The sequence below is a fragment of the Myripristis murdjan genome, chromosome 21 (assembly GCF_902150065.1).
Source record: "Myripristis murdjan chromosome 21, fMyrMur1.1, whole genome shotgun sequence".
In the NCBI taxonomy this organism is placed as follows: Eukaryota; Metazoa; Chordata; class Actinopteri; order Holocentriformes; family Holocentridae; genus Myripristis; species Myripristis murdjan.
Window position 1 is genome coordinate 27,735,742 of NC_044000.1, and position 9,551 is coordinate 27,745,292.

Below are 9,551 nucleotides of genomic sequence, written 5' to 3' on the forward strand. Positions count from 1 at the left end.
TTAGTAACTGAAATATTCATGGAAACAAGACAAGGTCAAAACCTAGTATATGGCTTGGCTTGCCTACTTAATTGTTTTGATTGTTACTTGTTGTCTAACAATGTGTTGCCAGGTCAGAACTGAAAAGGGGCATCAGAGATGCCAAGGCAGCCTACAGGAGGAGGATTGAGGGCCACTTCAACATCTCAGACCCCTGACATGCATGGCAAGGGATACGGCACATCAAAACCAGAGTAACAACATCAACTCATCTACCAGTAACAGCACTGCATTGGCTGAGGAGCTCAACAACTTCTTTGGCTGCCATGGGGTGGTGAATGTAATGAGGATTCTTCTTCATTGACAAGGCATCTTGTTCATTTTCTTTTTGCTATTTGCAATATTTACAAACATTTTAATTTCAAAGAGGACAAAACATGTCTTTTGTGTATGGGAGACTCCAGCCAAGACTTCTCCCTCTCTCCTTCATCAGTTCCTAAATACTCCCAGCTGTGTCCAATTCCACCCCTTCCCCGTGACACTCAGGATGAATCCGGTGTAGCACAGGTCAGCTCAGGCAGATGGCGACCACTGTGCTGAAACCTCACAACAGAATGAGTTGCAACAGTGAATGCAGAGACTGCTATGGCCCCAGCACCAGCTACCAACAATCAGGCACTCATCCTGCAGACTGCTGAGGTACTACAAACATTCCTTACTATCAACGTACGGAAAGCAGCGGGTCCAGATGGTGTTCCGGGATGGGTTTTCCAAGACTGTGCCATGGAGCTGGCTGAGGTCTTCACAAACATCTTCAACACATCTTTGTCACAGTTCTCTGTCCCCACCTGCCCAAAAACCTCCAAAATTGTGCCACTACCCAAACAGACTGCAATAACGGGTCTTAATGACTACAGATCTGTGGCATTGACCAGGGCCGGAGAGGGACTCATTTTCAGCCCTGGAGTTTCATGCCTCAGACCGGCCCACTTTAGATCACGACCTATTATTATTAAAATCAAAAAATATAACGGATCACTACCTACTATCGTTTGAGCATAGAAAGTGGTTGTATTGGAACTAATGCTTGCTTGTTCGCACACTTTGTTACAACAGCTCACCTGTTCCTTCCATACTGACAGGAGCAATCCCCCCATCACTACTGGCTCCTGGCTCTGCTTCTGACACCAAATCACATTTTAAAAATTGTCATAATTCTCAGCACAAATCTCCCCTTTTTGCAAAGCCTTCTGATCAATTCAGGTCAGTTTCATTAATGTAGTGCTGAATCATTTAGCATCTCAGGACACTTTTCATATAGAGCAGGTCTACACCATACTCTTCATCATATTAATTCTAATAATGCGCGCCCACCCGGTCAGGTCTGCCGGATCTGACAGGTGAGCGACCGGTGCTGTGGCCGACTGGCGCCGCAGTAGGAGCAGTAATATGGAAGGGCGCAAGCCAGTAATTTCGCCTAGGCCGGCAACATAGGCAGAACTGCCACTGGTTATATGTCACAACGCCACACAATTCACTGACTTGATAATTAGCTTGAATGGTGGTTTGCAGGCAAAGTTCAACATCTTGCCTTACCCGTTTCATCGTCCTCATTTGTCATTTCAAACAGCGAGCTTGTTTTAGTGAAAAAGTCACCAATTTTAGCACATTTTGCTGCGTCTGTTTCCAGAGCTTTCCTCTTTTTAATTCTTGCTTTCTCTGAGTCCGCACTACCCTTGCTCTTTCTACTTTCCATCTTTGAAACACCACTGACCGAGTGCACAGACGTGTTATGTCAGGGTGCGTCTGCAAAAAAAAAAAACCCAAAAAAAAGCTGCCAGTGGAGGCGGAGGCGGCCCAGGCACAGCGGTAAGCAGCATAGGTGATCAACCCACGGCCATGACTGGACTGAACACATTGTTATGAAGTGCTTGGAGAGTCTGGTGCTGAAATACATCGAGGCTGCTCTCCCACCCACTCTGGATCCCCACCAGTATGTATATAGAACAAACAGATCAACAGATGATGCCATCTCCACTGCCCTCAACACTGACTGCGTTTACATGCATACCATATTCCGATTAGGGTCAATATTCTGGTTAAGGTAATTTTCCGAATAAGGTGTTTATATGCGCTGCATATAAACACATGGCATATTCGCATGTTTCGTACAGTAGCGGCTCTGCAACAGACAAGACGGCCCTGCAGAGAGTTATTAAAACTGCACAGAAAATAACCAACACACACCTACCTGCCTTGGAAGACATCTTCACCTCTTGCTGCCTCCAGATAGCAACAAACAACTTGAAGGTCTCATCCCACCCTGCCCACCATCTGTTTAACCTTCTGCCCTCAGGCAGACGATACAGGTCACTAAAAACACGCACCACCAGACTGCTGAACAGTTTTACCCCAAAGCCATCACTACACTGAATGCTGCTATGTGACAACATGATTTGAAATAACTTAGCATGTGCAATATCTATTTATTTTTATGTTCAAAGCACATTTTGGTTCTGTGTACCTGATGACTGTGGGCGTGTGTGTGTGTGTGTGTATGAGTGTGTGGAATATGCACTTAGAGAGTGAGAGAGAGAGAGTGAATGTTATTTACTTGATCGTATTGCTTTTATTTCTTATTTATTGCTTATGTTGAGATACGTTTTACACTGGTGCAATGAAATTTTGTTGTATCTTCTTACAATGACAAATAAAGGAATCTTGAATCTTTATCTACTTTTGCCCCCTACGTCCCGTGAGCGCTTTCTAAATGTTTTCAATGATTAACTGTCATGTAGTTTTGATATATCATTAATGATTTATAGGGAAATTAAATTTTAGCTCTTTGTGCTGCCTTTTTCCTCCAACCATTATAAAATGTTTATTAAGGATAAGTAGTTTAAATGCATAGGGTAAGGCTTAGCATGACACACTGATAGGCGTGTTCTGATTTAAAAAAAGAAGAAGACGATTTATTAAATAACTGCATTTTATACATTTGTAGTATTATTAATTAGGATTGCTCAATTTTCACTGTTGTACTTAAAATATTAAGTACTGTGTCAAAGCAGAAGCTGCAACAAAATGTTAGATTTTTTAAAAAAACTTATTGTAATGATTGGTCTGCTCTGATCAATTGAAAAAAATTGTGAAGTTACTGCATTTTCTACATCCACTTGGTATAATTATATTGTTTTTTGTTTTTTTGAAGAAAGTTCAGTTTTTACTGTTGTTACTCTTAAAATTTCAAATAAGTGTGAAACCATAATCATATCGTATCGCTATCAAGATATTTAGCATAAATATTGAATATTGAATAAATATTGCACACACACACACACACAGCGTTAGATTTAATATTTGTTTTTATACATTTTGGGGGGATTTTTCCTGTCACAAAATGAGACAAAGATAGTGGTGGTGGGCACACTGCTGTCACATGTAATGGTCCTACAGTAATTCAGTCATGTCTGATGCAACCAGTTAAAACTGTGAATTTAGGCTTACATAGGTCAAAGCAGTTTTCATCACTTACACACTTAGCCCTAAACTTGTGATAATTTATTTTTTAATCACAGAAGGCCTATGAATTAAATATATATATATATATTAGTGTGTAATAAAATATAGACCAGTCTCCATCCAGCAGCCATCCTCTGCAGCTTCCACTGTAATATTGCAGCCTAATGCTACAATCATTTAAATTCATTTGTTCGCACTTGACATGAGAGGCACACTTTACGATGTGTGCCTCACATTCTCTCACACACACACACACACAAACTGATGGCAGAGACTACCGATACAGTGTTTCCCATACACATGTTACAGGTATGTTAACGGCCACCCAAGTACAGTTCAGTAATGTATTGAACTGTGGCGCTCTGCCGTGGTCAGCGTGGTCAACCGTCACCATGTAACCAGGACTTTGGTTTGCTGAGACACAAACACACAGATTCTTAAACATTATATCAGTAGGGTTGGGCAAAATTCGGTACCTTTATGGCATAAACTATCAGTAAAGAGTAAGGCCCATATGTGCCCATATGTTTCAAGGGATAGGAAGCCTGAAATTGACTGACGGCCATAATGTACTATCTGACAGGACTAAAAATATGTCAATAAAGTACAAATAATAATACTGGGTTACTTGAGAGAATCTTTGAATCTGCCTATTAGTGAGTACAGGCTGTTTGGGCAGACGCAACCATAGGATTGCAGCAGTTGTAGTACTGAATGAATTTCCTTTCTTTTGAGGTGTTAATGCTTGTTCTTCTTACAACATAGTTATAAATGCCTTACAAGTTGCTACACTAAGCCAAACTGCTAATGTTACTTGAACTTTTATAGCCAGTACACTGGATTATGGCCAGTTCTGATCTAGCAAATACATTGGCTGACATACTGACTGATATTTTTAGCTTAAAGCACTGATTGGACTGTCTGCATTCCCAGCTTCCTGTTGTCATGAGCAGGGGGATTTAAAAAGAACAACAACCATTTTGGTAAGGCTAGAGACAAACAGCACAAGATGTTCTCTACTGCTCCAGCAACCCAGGATCCTATGTCAAATGTTTTTATCTGAAATGGCACTGTGTGGGATGGACATTTCCAAGATTTAACTGTTGTCAAACTTCATATGGACAAAATGTTGAGAGAGCTCTCATAAAATGGATAATGTTTCTGTGACATCACTGCTTATTCTTTTAGGGTTAAATTGCACAGTGGAACAAAAAGTCACTCTCTTCTCTCTCACTTTGTTATGTTACTTAATAATTTGGATTTTAAATATTGTCCTCATTGTAACCATCATTGTGGACAAAAGCCTTCACGAGCCCATGTACATCTTCCTGTGTAATCTCTGCATCAGTGGACTTTATGGGACATCAGGCTTTTACCCCAAATTCCTCTTGGATCTGCTGTCTCCTTCTCATGTCATCTCATATGCAGGATGCCTGCTTCAGAGTTTTGTGATTCACTCCTCGACTGGCTGTGATTTATCCATTTTAGCTGTGATGGCCTATGACAGATATGTGGCAATATGTCGACCTCTGGTGTACCACTCTGTAATGACCAAACAAAGAGTCTCCCTGCTAGTGTTTTTCTCTTGGCTCTTACCCCTTTATTGCATGTTCATGAACACAGTAACAATCTCTCAGTCCAAATTATGTGGCTCACACATACATAAACTCTACTGTTCGAATTGGCTGATAGGCAAAATCGCTTGCTCTGTCACTACTGCAAACAGTGCTATTGTTTATTTTAACATTGCTTTTTATGCTAGCCATTCATTTTTTATTGCGTGGTCTTATATATATCTGATCAGAATGTGCATAAAACCCCAAACTAATAGTAGCAAGTTTATGCAAACGTGTGTACCACATTTACTTTCACTCTTCACTTATAGCTTTGCTGTGATTTTAGAGTTGATGTATATGCGATTTGGGCCAAGAGATGTATCTCAGAGCCTCCAGAACTTCATGGCAATACAATTTCTCATTTTTCCTCCAATTCTGAATCCTTTAATATATGGGTTGAAACTGACCAAGATTCGAAACAGAATTCTAGGTGTGATTCATGATAGAGGAAAAGATCAGAAGTGTGTAGACAAGGCAGCTGAAAAAAGATGAGACCCTCAACTGTCAACCTATTCATAAAAAAGAACAACAATTTCATCAAACATTTCTTTTCTAAATGTAATAATTACTTGGAATGTATTTTATAATGTGTTTCTAACAGGGTTCATTTATAATTAACATTCCCTTGCACATTTGTGCACTGTGTTCATTTTTTTACTTGACAGTGCCTTATGCATGTGACACACACTATTGATTTTATCAAGATCTCTTTCTTAGTTATGCTTCCTGATTTCCTTTGTGAGATTTCTGAAATTTGCACATTCTTGTCTTTTACATCAGCTTCAGCACTTTCTTGTTACTGCAGAAACAATATTAGATAGATACTGACTACATAGATATTGTATAGTTACTATTAAATATCGAGATGTTGGCCGGATATCTAAACAAGCAAAAAGATTATATAATTTATTCCTTATGAGTTTAGATGCTATAGATACTAGATGCTTTAGATACTATAGATGACATGCAGATTGGGACATTGCCTAAATTACTTCTTACAGTCTCACTAAATACTTTAAAATAAAATGCAAGTACTGGCTTGCAGCCAGATGGCTGTACAAACATTTCTAGCAAACTACTTTCTCACTGCTTTTTATTTTTGTGGCAAGTTGCGTCTGACTCTATTGATGTAAGGTGCCTTGCATCCATATGAATACAGCCTACACTGTAAAAGCAGGCTAATATGGCACTGTGATTTGTGATATAGTGATGTTTGTGTGCAGGCGACGTGCTACGTGCTTGTTGAAGAGCAGGAAGGACAGGTAAGCCAAAAATTTGCAGGGTTTGCTAAATTTAGTCCAAATGGTATTCTGCTTTTAATTGATCTTCCAATATTTGGTTGTTCTGATAGGATGAGGGCGTTTCTCTCCCACCTAAAAAAAGGCCCTAAGACAGGCACAGCTACACCTTAAAAACACATATTAATCAACTGGAAGTCTCCATTACCCCCACGTTTCAGGGGGTGTCTCTATCTCTCTGCTTTCTATTGTTAAAATGGAACAGATTTGTTTTAGCAAAGACATTTCACTAAACTATTTCTTGAAGGTGTGGAAGTCTTTTTTCTGGAACTGATAATGTTGGCAGTTTTTTTTTTCTTTTTCATGTGTTTGTTGTGGAAAAAAGTCAAAAATAAAATAATCAAACGGTTTTCTGCTTCTTTCTCTCAAACAAAACAAACATATGGCTTTTTGTTGTTATAAGCTGCTTGTCACACTGACGGTATCATTCTGAGCGTAGGGTCATATTATTTTTGTGATGCAGAAAATTTGGACAGAATCACAGAATTCCATATTGACAATGGCATCAACTGTAAAACACAGAATATTGTAGAATTTGCCAAATTGTTGATACAATTTCTAAAAATCAGGGTTTCCCCAAACAGCAGTTTTTCACAGCACCAAAGCCAAAGGATCAGGAAAAGTCAACTATATTGTCAAATACTTTTGAAATTACACAATAAATTACTAAATGATTCAAATACAGTACAATATAAAATATACTATATACCATACACCTGCCAAATGGATGGTTTTCCATACATGTACAATGTATGATGGGAACAGAATACAGCACAGCACGAAACATGAAGTGTGGCTACAATTGTGTACAATGTGAATGAAATGGAGGTGTTTATTTATTCATTTTATTATTATTTTATTACTCTTTATAACTCAGTTTTTATAGATGAGCCCAGTCCTTGAGTGCACTTGAATTTTGTTGTATGTTTGTACAATGACAATAAAGAAATCTGAAATCTGAAATGAGAGCTCAGTCACTCAGGTTGATTGGGCAAAAGAAACAGACATGTTTTCGTATAACTTTTACTCTGCCAGTGGGTGAGCCACCACAGCCGTGTCCACTACTAACTCGAGTGTGGAAGCATTATGGACACATTGCGCGAGAGTTAACGTTTGAGTTTTTCAATTTCAAATTGCAGCGTTCAGTATAATCTAGCCTGCTGGACAGAGCAGAGCTTTGTTTCACAATAACAACTGACCTTATAGTTTAAAGGCCTCAGTGCCTGAAAATTTTTTGTTGTTTTTGCATGATAGGGAAGGTCTTGGGGCCACATAAATACTGTCCCAGGCATTTCACCTATGTAAATGGAGAAGTGCACACAGCCCGTTTTTTGCAACTGTCCCTGTAAAACGAGCAAATTGCACTTCCTTTAAGTCTTGACATCAGTGTCTGTCCTGACGTCAGTGACTCTGCCTACAGGGCCTGTGTCCCCAGGCATCCAGCTACCAAGCTAGCGAACTTAGGCAGTTAGCCTCAACTCCCCGGCCAACAAGCTCACAAGCTAGCAAACTTAGCCAGTACCCCTCGGCTGCCAGGGCAACATATTTACAACATATTTAACAAAAATAACTTGTCATTCTGAAACATCCTGTGATAAACGGATTTGAGGTGGTTCGGTTTCTCCTGCCGTCTGTGGTTCAGGATCGTATGGTTGTATAACATCACACTCAGGGCTCTGGTTTCACGGGTCCCGCAGGGTTTTATTCCAAATTTACTCATCTGTTGGGCTCATTTCAGCACCAACTGTTTTATCAACCCGACAAAATCAAATCAAATTAAATCAAGCTTTATTGTCATTTAGCTGCACATACAGCAAAAGTGCACGCAAAATGAGATAGCGTTTCTCACTTGAGATCCCTGAGTGACGGGTAAAGTCAGCATTTTAAAAGTCTAACAGCTTTCTGGAGGAAGCTGTTGCGCATTCTTCACCTTTTCGTCTGGCCACTCTCCATCCGCCTGTCCACCAAGGTTAAACTTGCCAGGAGCATAAAGCCCCAGATGGCATAGCCTTCAGGGTCATTGTGACACGCAAACCTTCCTATCACGATAAGGTAAATACCCACAGGAAGGCTCACTTTGCTGTGGTACTGTATAATTTTATTTGTGAATGTTTCTGTCATCATAACCATCATCACTGATGAAAACCTACATGAGCCTATGTGCATTCTACTGTGCAATTTTTGCATCAATGGACTTTATGGGACCACAGGTTTCTCCCCCAAATTCCTCTCAGATCTACTCTCTTCCTGCCATGTCATCTCATATGCTGGGTGCCTTATTCAAGCTTTTGTAGTGTACTAATTTGCTTTAGGTGATATATCTATTCTCGCTGCAAGGGCTTACGACAGATATCTTGCTATATGTCGACCCCTACAGTACCACTCTGTCATGACTAAAAAGAGGCTCTGTGAGTTGCTTTTCTCTTGGATAACGCCTCTTTTCATTTTTTCCATTAACATACTGCTAACTTCTAGACTGAAGTTGTGTGGATCAAATATTCAGAGACTCGTGAATAAACTGGATGATTGTTAAACTTGCTTGCTCTAACACTGGCACTGCTTCAAACAGTGTAATTGCATATCTCTCAGTGTGCATCTACTTATGTTATTGTGTCTTCATAACATGGTCTTATGTGCACCTCATGAAAACATGTGTGCAATCCAAAGAGGACAGGGCAAAGTTTATGCAGACATGTGTGCCCCACTTAATCTCTTTAGTCACGTTTCTTGTTACAATTGTTTTTCATTTTATGCACATGCAATTTGGCTCAAAAGATTTACCTCAAATCCTTCAAGATTTCATTGCTATAGAATTTCTCCTTATTGCTCCAATTATGAATCCTCTTATATATGGATTCAAACTGACCAAGCTGAGCCGTTGGCCATTTCGCTTTGATCAGATCCTCGGATAACAGGTATAACCAGGATCAGCTTGGAACAAAAAATTTCACTTTATGCGGATGATCTACTTATATACATCCAACCTCTCAATATCTATCCCAGCTGCACTAACCCTGGCAGATAAAGTCCACTGGACCCCAAGCAACACACCTAACCCTAACCTGAACCTTTTTACTTTACACCTAAACCTAACCTCACCCTAACCTTAAAGTTTTTACTTTACACCTAAACCTAA

General features: G+C 39.7%; 1 pseudogene; it reads left to right on the top strand.

Moving 5' to 3' along the window:
• The first annotated feature begins 8,049 nt into the window (after positions 1 to 8,049).
• On the top strand, positions 8,050 to 9,327 carry LOC115379539 (olfactory receptor 1019-like; annotated as a pseudogene).
• Positions 9,328 to 9,551: the final 224 nt, after the last annotated feature.